Raw genomic sequence first — 18,602 nt, 5'->3', positions numbered from 1 at the left:
AGAGACAAATGGGAGAGGTATAGAAATGAGTGTGAGGAAAGTGAGTGAAAGGGAATGCGTAATAGAAGAGTGGCATGAAATGAGAGAGAGAACAAGGAGACAGAAAGTGGGAGTGTGTATAAGAGGGAGAGAGAAAGGGATAGAGATACTGAGTAGCATGACAGAAAGCGAAAGAGGAAACGGAGAACAAAAAGAGAGAAAAATGGGAGAGGGAAGAGAGCTAAGAAAGCGAAAGTAAAAGAACCTGTGAGTGAGAAGAGAACAAGTGTTTATGTATTTGACGTCTTGTACGTGTGTCTGTGAAAGAGAGAGAAAACAACTCAAGAAAGAGTGATAAAGGAAAGCTTGTATGTAAGGAAAGATGGACAGGAGAGCAGGAAAATGGAGGGAAAGAGTGACAGATTGACCTGGAAAAGATTTTGAACCCGAATGTTTGGCGGAGAATGGGGATTACTTCAAGGAGGAAAAGGAAACTGTTATAATTCAAAGTTCAAAAAAGCAAAATAGGTTTGTGGTGTGCTATATAAATGGACAGTATATAAATTGTTCTAGGCAAATCCCAGAAGGCTATTTGGGAAACGCCGACGATTTTTTAATTATTCCTACAAAAGCTGCAAGAAGCGCTAATGAAAGGGTTCATGCCTTAAAATCTTACCAAATTTAGCCAGTCGGCTCCTCTCCCAGGTGAAGGAAGTGGCAAAGGTGCCAGCTGCTGTCCCAGTGTTTTAAGCTTAACACTGCATGGCACCCTGCCAGTAATTAACAGACCGCCTCCACTGTCCAGTCCACGGATATAGGTTCCCTGTTACATCCATGGGGAGATAGTAGGGGCCAGATTTAAGAAAAGTGGTGCGGCACCCAGTACAGCACCACTTTTCTTGCACCCCTTAGCAGCCCCCTAATGCCACCATGTGTGCTCTGTATCTAAGATACGGCACACCATGGCGGTAGTTGGGGTACTAGCATCAAATATTTTGATGCTAGTTCGAGCTTTGCAGGATTAGCGTAAAAAATGTTGACGCTAACCCTGCAAAGCCCATTGAGACCCATTATGAATAATGGTGTGCCTCCTTTTAACGCCTGCTCTGAGTAGGCGTTAAAAGTGCCGAAAAAAAATTATGCAAAGAAATCTCTTAGATTTCTTTGCGCCATTTTTTTGCCCCCTCTAACGGGAGAAAGCTCCATTTTGCATACATTATACATGACGTGTGCATGATGTAGAGCAAAGGGTTACAAAGTGGCGCAATGCAGGCATTGCGCCACTTTGTAAATATGGTGCAGCGTTTTTTTGCCATCTTACACCACATTAGTGTAAAAAAAATGACACTAATGTGTCTATTGGCACAAGGGGCTCTTAAATCTTCCCTTAGGTTTGTAAATAATGAGTCTGGCTTTGCCTTCCAATGAGGTAATAGGGATCACGAGTTGAATTCCACAGCAGGGGGAATAACGTGCCTGTCCTGGAATTTCCAAGTCCTTTAGTGCAAGTTTTGCACAATTGTAGAGAGTTTACTATTGACTTTAACCACCAGCACTGGGCAAGTGTTAAATGGCAGCGGGGGCTCGGTGCGGGCCAGGTGGTACAAGGCTATCAGTGGTCATGTCAGACTGTGGCCTGGGTTAGAAGGAGCATTGTCCATACACGTACCTCCGCAGTACATGTATATCTCCTCAAGGTACATAGTTGTGGAGTTGGAAATGGTGCCCTTGGTGGGTGAGAAATACCGCTGAGTAGATGTAAGCTGGAAGGACAGGTATGGGTTAGCTAGGCCCTTGTAAAGTTCTGTTTGCACCAAACACGTCACAGCTGAACATCTCCTCAGGCGCCACGAACCTTGCCGGCTCCTGGCTGTCTGGACTGCGGATGTATGGCCACGTCATCGTTTCCAGGTGTTTTATTAATGCCTCTCTGTTCTCGCGCTGGGCAGGGCTGGTCTGGGCTCATGCGGAGAGAGAGAGCGCTCTCACTTCTGCTTTTTGAAGGTGTTCCTCACACGCCCTTTTCTGAGACTATCTTTGTGCTCTTTCGTTTCCTCTGTATGATGGGCAAGATGGCTCCAGACTCCAGGTACTGCTGGTAAAGAAAACATTCTAGAGATGAGACCCCGACAGTTGTCCCTCTGAGTCCATAAGAACTTAAAAAGCAAAATAACTCGATTTCTCTTGCCTGACTGCCTCTTTCTCCCTCTCTATTTCTCCGCCGCGTCAAGCCGTCCTGGCCGTCCCAAACATCAGCCATTATGTTTTTTTTAAACTTTTCCCTACCACTGACGCACGCACACATCAGACCTTCCTTTGCTTCATAGCTCCCACTTTCACTATTGCGCGTCCTCTCTCTCATTCCCTCAATCTCTCTTTCATTTTCTCTCTCTCATCTCTCTCATTCTTTCCCTCTCTTCTCTCCTCTCTCTCACATTCCCTCATTCGCCTCGCTCTTCGATTCTCTCTCCCGTTGCGCTCTCATTCTCTCGCCTCTCCCTCTCTCTCGCTCTCATTCTCTCTCTCACTCCTCATTCTCATTCTCTCGCGCTCTCCTCTCCCTCCCTCGCTCTCTCTCCTTCCTCTTTTTATATAGTGGGGCTCACGATGTGCGCGTCCGCATTTGTTATACTTATAATCGAGAACATCATTTGGCTCTACTCGGAACTGGGCCCTAAATCTCCCTCCTCCCTTTGTCTCTCTCAGCTCAAAAGCAGATTATTTCTGGCGATGCCTGTATCCCGAAATGAAATATTACTATGAGCAGTCCAGAATCATTTCTTTGTGTAAGATTTGGGAAGCATCTACGGTTTGCATTTTAGCAATGTCTTTCATCTTTAGAGGAGATTAGAAAAGTCCCATCCACTTTGAGTGTTTGATGTTTGCCCAAGTTGACAAATGCTGCTCTGCACAGAGGTACCCAGTGTGGGGCATCGAACAGCTTGCCATCACACAAGGTTTCTCTTAGAAAAGAATTTGAGGACATGCCCACAAAATAATTCGAGTGCATTTCTGTCGCGCTTTATCAAAACCTGTGCAGGAGTTTTAAGCAAGATATAACAATTGAAGGGGTGTGCACGTTTTTTAAAGTTTTTAATAGGCGAGTGTACCCTGGAATGCTTCACGATTTTTGTCCTGCCTGTAGTTTGCAGCGTTTCACACTTTTGCTGTGTCTAGTCACTTGCATAGCTTTTTTTTTTACAAACTGGCAACATTTCCCTAAGATTGCTACTTGTGGGTGCGCCTTCATTCCCCTAAGCGTTCCACAAGAGTCCACAAATAATGCATACCAGTTCGCAAAATGACTGACTGCAAAACAGCCATGAAATCCTGCAATAGGCAATACTCTGGATTATCGAGGACGAGAATATCGTGGTACACTAATATCGTGGACAAAAGGGATAAAATATTGAAAGGGAAGTTCATAGAATGAAGTATAGATTTACTATTCTTGTACATGTGTATATATATATATATATATATATATATATATATATATATGATCAATAAATATAGAAAATCCATACATACTTGCAGGTCAATATTCTGACCCTTCATATTTTCTCTAAAATATTAGTTGCCCACAATAGATCAGCCAGTTTTACTTAGGAGTCTTGCCTTCCTCCCTAAGGAGTTGAGGTGTTGCGGAACCAATTACATGTTAAGCTATACCTTGTAGAGCGCATTGCTCCCCAGTGAAGAGCATCTGGCGCTGAACTACAGAGGTCAGAGGAAGGCAGAAGAGTGGATTAAGGTGAGGTGAACAACTATGTCTTTTAAGTTTTTTTGGGCTGCTGAACGTTTGATTGCAGCCAGATGAAAAGGGAGTAATTCATTCCACTGCCTAAGGACAAGTTGAGAAAAGACTCACCCTCCTGACCTTCTCTGGGAGACGCCGTGAATTACCTGGTGACAGTAGAGAAGGAGCTTAGTGGCATTTTTTAGTGCCTAAAAATACGTAGGAACATTTCCACTGTGGGATACAGGGCAGTGTAATCTTAAGCATTTTAAAGGCCCTGGGCAACACATATTTTGTGACCCCTGTTTGGAACAACTTTGAATTTTTATTACCCTTTTTTTGCTAATTCAAGCCCTATGTTACCTTAACAATATTGAATTATTGGTTAAAGATTAAGACACAAAATAATCAGAAGTGAGCTACCGAGAAAGTTTACTTACCCAGGGGTCCCATTACAAAGTGGGGGCCCTAGGAAACGGCCCACTTTGCCTATGCCTTAAAACGTCTCTGCATGTGGGCCTAGGCAAAGAGTTTTAAAAATGGCGCATTTAGCGTCCAGGAGCAACATTAATTCATACAACAACAGACAGATTGGACCATAGATGGGCAGATTCAGTGTCAGTCTGGCAGCTTAGTTGTGTACCCTTTGCGATTATGTTATATTTCTCAGCGAGATGCCTAGGTACAAAGTATTACAGAGGTCCAGCCTAGAAATGATAAGGGCAAAATGTGGACAGAAAGGGAATGCTTAATGAGATTAAGTTGCACCCTCACTATTTCAAAGCGTGGGCCCTAATTATCCTGAAGATAGCAATAAAATGAAAACAGACCAAACTGCCAGTGTTTAATTTGAGCCAGTGGTTTTGGGTGCTTAGCACCAGCACTTCATTCTCTATACCAGCTCTTATGGCAGTCTGCCACATGCTGGCACTGTTTGTCTAATTTTGCAATGAGTACAAAAGTTGTTTAAACATTCAATATACATTAAAAATGAAGAATACCTGTCACCCAAACCATTTTTACACCTTGGCGTGGGCTGAAAAAGTCTGAATTGACACACTTGTAGGAGTGTGGTGGTTATTAGTTGTGTTGGGACTGTCACTAGCAGCACTGGCAAGGGCAATGGGTGGTGCAAGCTGCAGAGGCCTCCTGAGAAGGGCCCTGGGACTTACTTTTTCCTATGGATTAAGCACTGCCACATGGACTCATTTTTGGGGCAATCACTTGTTTTGCCTCATCAGACCCAGAGCAAGAGAAAAACGCAATATGGAAAAAGAAGGAGGAAAAGAAAGAAAATCAGTGTAACAAAAAAAACACAGGGATGAAAAAGAACCTGCAAGACTGGGATAAGTGAGCAGGAAGTGTCTTGTGGTTGAAGAAAGAAACATGGGGTGGAATCAAGACTGTGCAGGCTCAGTATTCAACAAGCCCGACATTCAGCCCCCGTTCCTTATTCTTTTACAAATTAGGCAATGCAAACTGCATATGTGTGAAGGTGCAGCACCAACTATTGAAGTAATGTAAACATTATGTGTGTGTGTGTGTGTGTATATATATATATACATTTTTTTTTCCACTTGAAAAAACAAAGGATACTGGGACTTTATTGTTAGGCTCACACTTTAAACATACAAACCATGGAAATTCAGCTGTTATAGTTATCTCAAGCAACTATAACTCATGCCCTAAGGTAACTATAACTTGTGCCCCTGCCATGCACAGTTATCACATCAATAATTTTATTGCAGATGTTACAGTGACATTATCAGTGATGTTATCAAAGATGTCCTGAGTGCTGTAATTTGTGGGGTAATTAGCTGTGCATGGCGAGGGCACAATTTATAGTTACCTTAGGCCACCAGTTATAGCTACTTGAGATAACTTTAACTATAACATTTGAACTTCTATTATTTGAACATTTAAAATGTGAGCCTAACTATAACGTCCCTGTAACCTTTGGATTTTTAAGTGAATTTCTATATTTTTTAAATTCTATTTCCTAACTATAACGCCCCTGTAAGCTTTGTTTTTTTCATTGAATTTCTATGGTTTTTATAACATAAAGTAATTTTAATTACTATACGTTAATTCAACCACCACCTTTGGCCATGCACTGTGGGCATTAGCTGCAGGGCCAGGCCTGTGGCCGGGACCTGTAGCCAACACCCTACAATTACCCAGCTCACATTGTGCACAGCCGAAGGAAGGGGTTAGCTGCAGGACCAGGCCTGCAGCCAGGCCCTCCGTCTAACCCCCTATATCCACCCTACCATGTGTCGCGCACAGCCTTTGGCTGTGCGCAGCGGTGTTGAGTCTCAGCAACTGTTAAAAAGAAGGAACCCACTTGTCACAGTCACTACATGAGATATTGTGCTAAAAAAAGGGAAGGAAGCAGATACCTCCATCAACAATTACAGATAACTTTTCATGGTGGAAATGCAGAGAAAACACACTTGCTTTGTCTTGACCATGTGCATAAAGTTAGGAGGATTAGTGCTTTACAGAAGTGGAGCTTCAACGTGGGCACCTTCTTTGTTTGTATCTGTAAGTGCTTGCCGCAGAGATTTAATTTCTGTAAAATGGGCATAGTGCCAGAATGAATCCTGCCATGTGTATTTATCAAAGATGAGGCCTCCATTTTGTGCAAAAAATCTACCCCACTGGAATACTTTCTACTGGCTAATTAGTAGGTTCTACTGCATTTGGAAAATGTATAGTGCATCTCCTTATAGCTGCGTAAAGGACATTAAGGAAATGTCTCTAGTGACCTTGTGTGTTTGTAACTTTGCCAGTGTGATTGTTCCTCGAGTGTCCTCATCATATAATTTTCAGGGTGGAACTTCAAATATGCAGTTCCACCTTGAAAATTATTTTATTTTATTTTTTATTTTGGGGGGACTGCAGTGGGAGCTTCAAGGCCCCCACAGTACCAGCCAGCTCCTGACTCCACAGGGAGCTGACATTGCTCCAGCAAGCAGGGTGCTGCTTTAAATAGCAGCTCCATGCTTGAGGGAGCAATGTTTTTATCTGTTTCCCTGCAAGCATTTTTGCGGGAAGGAAATAGAAGAAAACTCCGCTTTCTGCAAGAGGGGGCTGTTTGACAGCCCCAGATTACAGAAAGTGGAGTTATGTTTGCCTTTGCTTAGTGGGAGATGGTTTAGGCAGAGTAATAGAAAAGCTAACTCCAACTGAGGAGGTATAACGAGATACATTACCACGTATCATGACAAGCACCACATTGTGAGGAGGCTCTAATTAAACACTGGCACCTTATAAAGAGTGACCAAGTGATAGGGATCATCCACAGATCACTTTTAGAAAGGCCTCTTTCATGAGGGATTTCCTGGTTATGAGTGAAGTGGAGACCACTACTGAACAGTGGCTTAAACCAAGTCCAGAATTCTGTAAGTGCCAAAAATGCAAAGCATGCACAAATGGTAAAACATATTAGTGAATTGCATGCACGATTCCATAACACCATAACAATAAGAAAGACACTAAATTGTAAAACAGAGTTTGCTATTTATGCCTTGTTTTACCCTTGCCCCAAGATATACATCAGGAGTGCAATTCTCCAGTTGCATAAATGGATATTCCAGCATTTGTGGGCTATCAAAAACAATGTCTTCAAATATCCAGTGGCTCGCCACTTTCAGAAAATGCACAATGGGGATCACACCCTACTTACTTACAGTGCCATTGACCACGTACCTCAGAAAACAAGAGACAGAGATAGAGAGAGGGTGCTTAGAAGGCTGGAGTCCAGGTACAACTTAGAAATGGAGAGCATAGAACCATTTGGTTTAAACATTCACAAAGAGCTATATGTTCACCTCTGACTCCCTAGGCAGCCTAGTAGCAATCTATAGACCGTTAGGGGGTTTTATGGTTTTAATTATAATATTTTTTTCATATGTATGTTTTTTATAGTGACAAAGTCAGAAGACAGCACCTTTTGAAATTAGACAGTATAACACCATCCACGAAAAGTTCTTCAGGTACTAAGGTTCTACCAGTGAACATTGCACCAGCCTATGAGGCTAGGATTGGAACCTTCTTTTCTGGTCAGAATGGGTTGTTTTTTTATTGTTATATATGAATGATGCTTATAGTAGCTTTCATTTTCACCAAGAATAACACATATTGTTTGTAGCCCACTGGGGCTTAATTTGTTGAAGTATTAATCAGACTATTGTTCATTGCAAACCATGAAGTTCTTTGAATGTTTAGCACTACAATGTTCAGTGAGAACATACATTGTCTATTATTATTTTTTTTATTTAAACTGGCATTGTTATTTCTGTTTATATTAGGATAACACAAAGCAAGTTGCAGTGCAAATTGATAATTGGGTGACAATTTTCCCTTGGGAACAGCCCATTGATGTGAGGAATGTTATTTGCTTTTGTTACATTTAACCCACTGGGGCAGGATTTTTAAATGTTTTTCTGAATAACTATAGAACACACAGCAAGTGTTGTTTCCCAAGAAATTCATGTATGTATAACATTTGAATGAATTTAATCATGGATATCAATAATCTAAATTGCTAGATTTTAATTCCCTGTATAAGTAACTAGATTTTGTAACTTGAACATTTCAAAATGAAGTTATTGCATTTATGATAGCGCATTCAGAGATTAACAAGCACTTCTTGAATGGTGAGGGAAGTCATTTCAAAATGAGGCTGTATTACCCCTTAAGTGCTTTGACCGTTGTTTGTTTCATATAACTGTCAGCATAAGTTTGTTTTTGTGTCTAATACACCCTTTGAGTAACAGTCAGCATTGTGACAAAGGTGTGGTACATGCCGAAATGTTTTGACGAGTCCTCAGCAGAGTTGCAATAAACTTGCATTCAAAAATGTACCACGGAGTGCCGAGACTTTCTTTAAAGGATTGAGAAGTCGTTGAGTTCGATTTTCAACAGTGCTCTGCATAGCACTGTTTTCCATCACCACCAGCCATTAGGAGCTCGCAGGCAATATGCTGTTTCTTTGTTTAATTTATATATATATATATATATATATATATATATATATATATATATATATATGTGTAATTTTTCCCAGAATTAGGTTTTTTAAATTTAAATTTCCCCCCTTTTCCATATTGATATGCACATGAACTAATCACAATCATATTTGTTTAATAAAATCATTATAAGGAACCCTGTGTATTACATTAAAGTTTTTTTAATGGATTGATGTATGTATTTTTTTTATAAAAGAACATGTAATTGAATAGACAGTAACAAGGTATACTATGTTTGTAGTGAGTACTGCCAGGATGATGGAAAGTTAAGATTAGAGGAATGTCAAGAAAACAATGATTTGCGAAAGGATACCTTATGGCTTTGATTAAGTAATTGACTCTGAGTAGATGAAATGATTGCATCCCCAGAAGGAAGACTTATATAGAGAGATATTCATTTCTCTACAGAGGTATGTCATCTCCTGTAGACACTAAAAACATATGTCTAAGCCAAAGATTGAAACGCTCTGTAGTGCATTTCTTATGAACACAATGCTTTTTAAATACTATGAGCCTCATTTACAAGCCTGTTGCCCCGCCGCTGTGTAATTATATTTGACACAGCGGCAGTGTAATCAGTGCTGTGCACTGCTCCATATTTAGAAACTGTCCCAGTGCATCAGTTTGTAAAGCCCTGCATCACATTTTACATGTGACAGGTATAACGTAAGCAGGGAAGGCATCCTCGTGTAAAAAGCCATGTAGATCTGACAACATGAAATTTACAACTTTTCACTGCATCACTCTACGACTTCACTGCATCAAACATATAACGCCTTCTCAAACCAGACGTAAAATTGATGCAGGGCATTTTACAATGGGACTCTTCTCTGTGCTTTGACGCATTGCTGAAGTTGTGTCAGTTTTACGACACAACTCTAGACATTTGTCACTTTAGCAGCAGCATATGTTTCAGAATTTCTGACGCATCCGTGAGAACGTGCGCCATAGAGCTCTATATATAAAAATACAGAGCATTCATGGTGTCGTTAGGGGATTTACGGCAGGTGCAAGAAATCTGACAAATCGATGCCGATTTATCAGTTTCTTGTAAAGGAGGCCCTATGTTTTTATTGTGAATGTTTCGTGGGTTACATAAATGTGGCCCAATAAAATATTTTACTGCAAGTAAGTGTATCAAAAACAGTGTATACAAACATTCACTCCTACCTTGCAACAGCCGTATTCCACATTATTACCATAGCAGGTCTTCACCAATATGAGAAATCTCTGCCTTACGTCACAGTGGCTTTACATATACAAACTACTTGTCCCATACTAACAAGGCCCATTTAATTCGATTTTTACTCGCTGCAGTAATTTAACTAAATGCCTTTGTATATAAGTTTTGCCCATAAAAGAGCAGCATGACGTAAACCATGTATGCACATCTGCCAAGTGATGTGCTATTTATTAACATCGCTGAAGGAGGAGAGGAGCATTATGACTCACTCCAGGATCTGCTTTTTGTGAATCATGAATGTACTTCTATTTATTTTTCTATCATTTAGTCTTGCTATGTGCGTCTTTCTAGCTGCCCTAGGTAGGCCTAGAACAGTATGGGGGTCATTACAACCCCGGAAGTCGGTGGTATAGTGGAGGTATTACCGCCAACAGGCTGCCGGTACCTACCTCCACTATTATAACATTGGCAATGTGCCACACCGACCGCCATGGCGGTAACGACCGCCAGGCTGCAGACTACAGTCTCCAGCCCAACGGCCGTCACTAGGCCGCCCATGGCATTATGACCCCGCCCACCGCCATGGTTTCAGTGGTTTCTGTACCGCCACTGACACCATGGCGGTAGGCACTATCAGTGCCAGGGAATTCCTTCCCTGGCACTGATACGGGACTCCCCCGCCCTCCTCCCCCTTCCCACAGTCCTCCCCCATCCTTCCCCTCCCTCTCCCGACCCCCGCACATTTACACACATAATATACACACCCATACACACATGCATACACACATTCACCCATGCATTCATACATTCATACACACTCACAGCAACACTCACAAACATACATCCAGGCACACATGCAATCTCACGACACAACAAGCATGTACACTCACACCCACTCATGCACACACACATTACACACACATGCACACAGTCACAAACACCCCCACACATGCACACATCACCCCCAGCCCCCTCTCCTATCAGAAAACCCAACTTACCTGCTTGCAGGAGGTCCTCTGGCAGGAGGCGGGACGCGGCGCTGCTGCCAGCAGCAGCGTCCACCAGCAAAACACCGCCGGGCCATATCATGGCTCATGATACGCTAGGCGGTGTTTCATTGGCATGGCGCTGCTGCTGGCCGCAGTGCCACCTTATCGCCGTCTGCCACCATGACTGTTGACGGAATTCCTCCAGCCTTCTAGCGGAATTCCGTCTATGGTCATAATGCCATGGACGGTCGGTAGCCACGGCGACGGTATTTTGGCGGCCGTCGACGTGGCAGTAGGCGGCATTTGCCACCAATATCATAATGCGGCCCTATATCTCTTTTAGAATCAGACTGTCCAATTTGCAAAATTTTACCTTGTGACTAACTGTTTGCCTATTTCTGGCCTACCTGTAAGGTAAGGACTAAGGGCCATATTTATGACCCTGTTTGCGTTACTCTTTCACCACATAATGTTGTGAAAGAGTGACGCAAACCTTAAGTCAGATTTTTGGAGCCACCCAAAGTCTCCTTGCGTGGCCCTTAGTGGCTCAAAAAATCTGGAGTAATCCAATGCAGCGCTAATCACTGCGTTGCCTTATTATGAGCAAGGGAGGCGTTCCATGGGTTTTGCGTGGGTGTTCCAATGCTACTCCCATGGTTTTTGGTGCATTTCCCGATTTACCAAACCTGGTAAACCTGGGAATGCGTCAAAAAGATATAGTTACCCTAGAGAGGCATAAGGATGAGAAATATCTTAATTCTCCTGGTCTTTAGGTTGAGCGCGCAAGGGCTCTGACCTGTTGTAATCTATCTGTGGGATTTTAACTACTCCCACTGATCGCCCATCACTATCACTCATTCGTGGGCTTGCCTTTCAAAAATTCTTTGTTATCTTTGGTAAATGCTTTACATTTGTCATTCCTTGGGGTGGCATGGTTACCGTCTTGGACATCGACCCTGTTACATGCATAAATGCATGATTGCTGATACCTTTGACTGCGAGCGAACTTCTTTTTCCTTTTGTGTGTCTCCTTTGCACTCATGCTCATGGCAGCCATGGCTCTTTGAATTGGCTCGCTTATGTCAACTGTTCTCCTTTTCATTTTCAAGTTAAGTGGCAAGAAAAGTCCGGTAAGGAATTTACAACATTAACAGCTCTAACTCAAGCAAACGCAAGACTCACTGCATTCCAAATGCTTGTTTCCTCTTTCTATGTGTGCAGCACACATAGAAAGAGGAAAAAGCCTCTTCTGCAGATATGAAAGAATATCTGGTATATCTCTGTGTGTAATTACACTTATAACCATGCATAGAATCCAGAAGAAAAAGCAAATGTGTTCACTACATATAAATAAATAATTTGTTTGTATAGTGCTTCATACTGTACTTCTGCCATTTGCAAACACTATAAATAACAGATATTACAATTACCCACTCATGATGTTCAATTTACTGACCTTCCAGAGAAAAGGTGACTCAGCCCTATAGAGATTCAGCCTTGTAGAGTGCCGATCACCACTTCATTGCAGCAGGGATTGTATGACTCCTTGAGTTATCCCTGCAAGAATGAGATATCTATATATATTGATCACCACCAGTCCTAGTCCATTTTATTAACCAGTAAGGATTGAAAATGATGCCTTTCAAAGTACAAGTTAGGTGAAGATATTTGCAATGATGCATAACTCACTGAGCTATTCGACCTGATTGAAACTCACGACTTGAAAGGTAAATAGGGATCTCTGCTAGAAAGACATTAACCAACTGAAGTACTTTACACAAAATAGAAACCTGTCGTCTATTGATTACAAGTAATTTACTGTAACAGACACATGAACCATGTCAGTTATTTAATAATTCAAACCTATGCCCTGACACAGATCTCTTCAGCAAGTTAATTAGCTACCTGAGTTAGCTTACCAGTATTATACACTGTAATATAGATTTATTCAGGAGGTGCCTGGGGCCTCTACGCTATATGAAAATTAGGGGTGGGTGGAACTTGTGGAGTTTCACGCCACGGATTTCCGTGGAGTTACATGAAAACTCTGGCAGATTCTGTGAAGTTCCGCAAACGGGCGGAAATAGGCACCTTGCGCTGCTTGCACTAATTTTTAGCAACAGGAGCTCATTCTGTGCTGAAAGATCAGCGTGAACAGCACCATATGGTGCATCAGAGGGCGCTGCTTCTCGAGTTGATTTTGCTGCTGCTCAGGTAAATTTTCTACTCGAACTGCAGATTTCTGACCGCAAACGGTCGCAACCGTTTGTGACTGCCCCTGTTTGGGGAAATCCCGCTGGGTGTCTTCCTTGCAACCAGAAATTGCACTAGGGGATGCCAAATCTTGCTTGACAACTTACCGATGGCAACCGACACACAAGTAAAAAAACTCCGCCACACAGCAGTTAGCAGGATTTGACCGGAACACTGCATTAGAAGCGTAACACGGAGTGGCCAAAATTCGGCCAACTCCGCCTGTGAAGTGTAATTTATCGGCCACCATTAATTAAAATGCATTCTATTTGCGACCAATTATGTAAGACACATTAGCTTATAAACACTTATATCCATACTGACAATTTATTTGAGGTTGTAGTTTGTACAAAATAATGCACAGAATAACTATCATTGTACAGCTCCTACAACTCTCCCTCTCTTGACCTTCCCCTTACTGCCCTCGCTGCTTCGTCCCCGTTTGAGATTTCCTGGAGTACTTTTTGCCAATTCCAGCACTGTGGGTCAAGTTTCCACATCAAACTGTCATAGAACCAGCTATGACCATCAAACATTGGGCCTGTACAATTGCAACATTCCATCTCTGTCCCCAGTGTAGGATGACCACCACTCTATAGGCCTCATGGGCACTGTTTCCAGTCCTGGACTTTTCTACTGCATTCTGAGTGTTGAGGTCTTGTTTTGCTTCCATTGAACTAATTATACTAACACACCTGAAATTAATTATAGGGGAAAAGTCTAGGACAAGAGATAGTGTCCTTAATGAGATGGAGTAAGTTTATCACCCCATGCCCGTGTGGTCTTTCACATCTCTCTAGTGTGCATTTGTATTTTTTGGCAAAGGGTCATACTTCACAGCTTCCTGATGAAAGGGGGTTTGGCCAAACCTTTTCAGATACCACACGCCACATTTCAAAGACAAATCAGGATCTATACTTTGCACAAGACCGGCAGTCCTTCCGTGTAGTGTAACACTCCGTATTTGATTAACTCAGTGTTGTCTTAAGGCATTTCAGAGCCCTGTGCAAGACATAATTTGGGGGCCCCTGTAGGGGATAACTTTCAATTCCATTACCCATTTTCTGTCACCTAAAGTCCTCAAGATGCTAAGCAAACTTTAAGAAATGGGGTCACGCAAAAACAGCTAAAATAGGACTTGCTCCTTTTAGGATTAAAATGCTTACTCTTCCTGGTGCCAATAATTTAAAATAAAAAAACTGTTTATAGAAAACCAAAAGAAATATAACTTGCTCGTGGCTCCAAACATTCATAAGATGACCCTAGGCAAACAGGCACAGAGTTGAGGGTAAAGGTAGGCAGCGAGGATGAGGGTTTTCACTTACACATAGAAATAGACGAGGTGAAACAGAAAGAATGTTCATTTTCATAGGAGGGCTCATGGGAGGTGGGGCCACGAATTACTTAAAGCTTCTCTGAATCAGAATACAATTTAAGATTGCATAAATAATACTAAACGATGTCTGCAGTAGCTGCCTATTGATCAGTCGAGGCCATGCTGGGGCCTTGTCTATCTAATGTAGCATAGCACAGCATACAGCATGCAGCATAATGCAATCCTGCATACCATAACAAACCATGAAAGAGGACATAGCAATACATATAATAATATTAGTATAGCACAGCATACCCTACAATCACACGGAGGACAAAAACGTAAGATAACAGAGTTCCGCATAGCATGGCATAACAGTATAGCAGAATAGCGTTACATAATACATATAACATGAATAATATAACAAAGCATAATATTATATATAACAAATGACACAAGAAAAAGGGCAGGTTGGTTGCTTAATGCTCCTGCTGCATGGGCCAGAGTCGCTGGTTGTGGCAGAGCCTGCAGGTCCCAGGACCCAATTCTGGAAACCCCTGCTCACCCTTTCTTCACACTTTTGGTGTCATAAACTTGCACAAAATTAGATTTGGAATTATTTAAAGTGCCCTTAAACCTCAAGATGGTGGTGAAAACCCCTATTAAAAAATGAATGTCCATATTATATCAGAACTTCTTATACATGGCTGGAAGCTTTCATAAATGCCTAAGTAACGGTAAAATAAAATAAACATACTCTTGCTTGACCTCACATTTTTGTGGTCTGTCTTGACAGAACAGCTGTTGCCAGACAATTATATGAGCTACTAGAGAGGGGCTTTGACTCCGTCCCCATATTGGAAACCAAGAGTACATGTTTTTATTGGGCAGAAATTGTGTGCTTCCACATAAAAAGAGATTGCCCTTCACACAGCTGTGATCATTTTGTTTATTTATCCAGCTGCCTGAGCTTGAACTTTCAGAGGCACATGCATAACACTGTAACACTACTAAAGTGTCTTACATAACCAAGTAATTAATGGTGTTTTTCTCTGGCAGCAGAACAGATGAGAGGGATGTTTGTGTCTGGCTGGACAGTGTAACTGTCACCTGACCTCGTAACCTACATACATTTTTCTGCAGTTCTTTGCTTCCACATACACACATTTCAATTTCAGATTTACTTTCCAGCACAAAACTTGTTTTGCTTTAGAATTTAGCCCCATAGTATTCACTGCTTTGTGACACTTTGCCCATTGGTGTGTCCCATGGATAGTTTGTGGGCGTTTCAATGCAACCACCCTTGGGTTTTGCTGCAAAGCCATGTCTACTAACATTTGTAGTTAGGGTATTGTGCAAAGAAAAATGTGCATAAAATTGGAGAAAAGCTGTTTTTCTTCAAAGTTTTCAAACTTTTTATTAGTGCTTTACTGAACAGCACACATACAAGGTTGGAAAAACTGCAAACGATGTCTAAGCATAGTTGTTGTACTCTAAGGGTACCCTACTATTACAAAACCTGTGCTATACATATCTCACACACACACATGATCTATGGTGCAAAGGTGTGTGCGTGACGAAAGTCACCCTAAAGTGCCCCAGGGCCATGGGAGAGAGATGCAGTGCCATATTGAAGTCAAGGGAATGTCTAGCATTGGTGGAGCAGGTGCAGAAGGGCCCAGAGCCTTAAGGGGCCCATTGAACACAGGGAATACTATATTTTAGTACCCCATCAGCAGGCGAAAGGGACATTTGGCTTGCTTGTACTAGGGCCCTTGTGAGCCTTGTTATGCTATTCATCTTAGTAGATATGGTTCTGTTCTCTCACCCTTTTAGGTAATGCAGCTCAGCAACTATGGTCACTGTGATGCACCTTATGACCTCTGGGTATATTTGCCCCTTCAACACCAAAATCTTGCTACTTCTCAAAACAAATGAAATCACGTAATCCAGTGGTTCCCAACCTTTGGTCAGAGACACCTGGGGGTCCGCGAAGCCTCCTCAGGGGGTCCTCGAAGGCTTAGAAAATGAAATAATATTAAAAGATTCATGATAAAGTGGGGGTCCGGAGAAGTCAAAAGGTTGAGAACCATTGACGTCAGCTAACGAGTGATTTGTTCTTATTTTGGCGACTACCATAAGAACACCACTGAATTCCACAGAACTGATCAACAGAAAATAAGTTCCCATAGAACACATAAAGAATTGATAACAGAAACGAACGTATGTTACGCCACATGCACGTTATTTGAGTAACACATTCTGCCGTTTGTGTAGCCTTCTGCTCTCGAGAGTCGGACGGTCGGACATTGCCTTACTGCTTTCCTGGCTGGGTGGTGTCACAGCTGACAGAAATGAATGTGTCTGGTCTGTGTAACAGTCTCTTCTGCGTCATGGGCTAAGATGGTCCCTATTGGTTTAGTGGAGGGCTGTATGAGGTTAAGTTGGTCTGTACACACATACACACGCAGTGGCAGTGCTGAACACTGGCTGCTTTGGTCCTTAAAATGCGGGACATTATGGGTTACATCTATTTTGTAATATGCTTAAACTCAGTAAAAACAATGACGGAGCATTATTAGCAACTCAGTGGTTAGCATTTTCTTTACCTTTGAAGTGAAAATGGGTGAGTCCGCCCGACCTGTACCAGAACCTGTCTCCGTTCGGGACTTCTGCCGCAAGCGCATTATCCCACTGAGCATCTTACTGAAAGGGAGTCACTGGAAGATCACGGGAGAAAAGACCTAGACTTGACTTCCACAATTCACAATACAAAAGCATTTAATTGGCGCACACCGCAAACCGAAGTGTATCTAGGCGCACCGAATGTTAGATGGAAAAGATGAACAAGTGAGCTTGCCACGCCAGAGGTGGGCTAGGCGGCCAGCAGGAGAAACGCATTTGTCCGCAGGGAACACTTGTTCCATTGAGCAATCTTGCAAGTTCTGGCTTGGCACAGGATGACACTTGACTTAGACACTGTGCTATGCGCCTCGAGGCAAATATTACGGATACAATGGGAGAGTGGTATAGGGACAGCAACCCCCGACTCGCGGTCCCTCGAAGCAGTCACTTACCTCTTTGAACAGTGCTGTCTTCTCTGACAAAGTTAAAGGCGGTGTGTTTCTCTGTGGTTTCAAAGTTTAAGGTCGTGAGGTGGGGGATGGCAATCACCTCTATCCGCTCTATTCGGATACTTCACCGCTGTATTTGGCCCCAGAGCCTACCACACCTGGGCGTGTCCCACGTCACATGCCTACGTCACCGTTAAATTAAGAAACCTACGCCTGCACCTCCTCTGCTCTCTGCCGACGCTGTTATTCTTTCTTTCGCCGTGTCTTATTCAGTTTGCTTCGTGTTGGCTCACGCCTCGCATTCTTGAGGTCTGCGCAGCCTGATGTCAGAGGTTCTACTTCCTGAGGCGGCTCAGGCTCTGGCAAGGAGGCTCTCAGTGAGTGATGTTTGGGCAGCGCGTTACGGTGAACTGATGCAGGTCTAGGCGCTTCCTTCGGAGGAAGTGGTTGTACAAGGGTAAAGATTCTAGTATTCACAGGAAACACGTGCTGCACACACCTGGCATCAAAACTGCATTTTTGTTTGTTCCGTGACCTTGGGGTGTAGATTGGCGCTCCTACGCCTAGGTGGCGCCTCCCTCGTGTTTGTTGTTGAAAGCATTAGTTCTATGTGCCACAAAACGTTGCACCAAAGTATGCGAGATTTGTGTGCATGTCGGACGTCTGTGTGGACTGGTTAAATGTGAGGTACGAGTTTGCAGACAGCACCAAGGACGGTGAGGTTCACTGCTTGTGGGCGCAGCTCCTCTGACCCCCCCCCCCCGCTTCCCCCCCAAAAAAGTTATTAGGTTAATTATGGTTTTGAAAAATTCATGTAATTTCGTTTTCCTTAATTATGAGAAGTGTCAGAAAAATTACCTGAAATTAAACAAAAGTAGGCAACATGCAGGGTCTGTATTTAGCGCTATATTTTACTGCAAACGGAGTTCTTTTTAGATACGAGGACACATTTCACACCCACGCTCCACCCATGGAGTAGAGTAATGCAAGGCAGCAATTTGCTTATGCTACTCCAGATTTATCAAGCCATACAGGGC

General features: G+C 42.6%; 1 protein-coding gene across 8 annotated transcripts in view; it reads right to left on the bottom strand.

Annotated features, from left to right (window-relative positions):
• KIAA0040 (KIAA0040 ortholog) overlaps positions 1-18,048 on the bottom strand; it is a 95,349-nt gene extending 77,301 nt beyond the window's left edge. For 3 of the 8 annotated variants that reach the window (XM_069231569.1, XM_069231568.1, XM_069231567.1), the window contains exons 1-2: positions 17,569-18,020; positions 12,380-12,480 (exon numbers count right to left, since the gene is read on the bottom strand). The gene's annotated coding sequence lies outside the window, so the exon portion shown is untranslated. Of the gene's footprint in view, positions 1-12,379; positions 12,481-17,100; positions 17,212-17,568 lie in introns of all 8 variants that reach the window. The other 5 variants (XM_069231572.1, XM_069231573.1, XM_069231570.1 and 2 more) reach the window with 4 other exon arrangements.
• Positions 18,049-18,602: the final 554 nt, after the last annotated feature.

This window comes from Pleurodeles waltl, chromosome 4_2 (assembly GCF_031143425.1).
Source record: "Pleurodeles waltl isolate 20211129_DDA chromosome 4_2, aPleWal1.hap1.20221129, whole genome shotgun sequence".
Taxonomy (NCBI): Eukaryota; Metazoa; Chordata; class Amphibia; order Caudata; family Salamandridae; genus Pleurodeles; species Pleurodeles waltl.
Note: the sequence above shows the minus strand (reverse complement) of the source record. Positions and strands in the feature narration are given on the sequence as shown.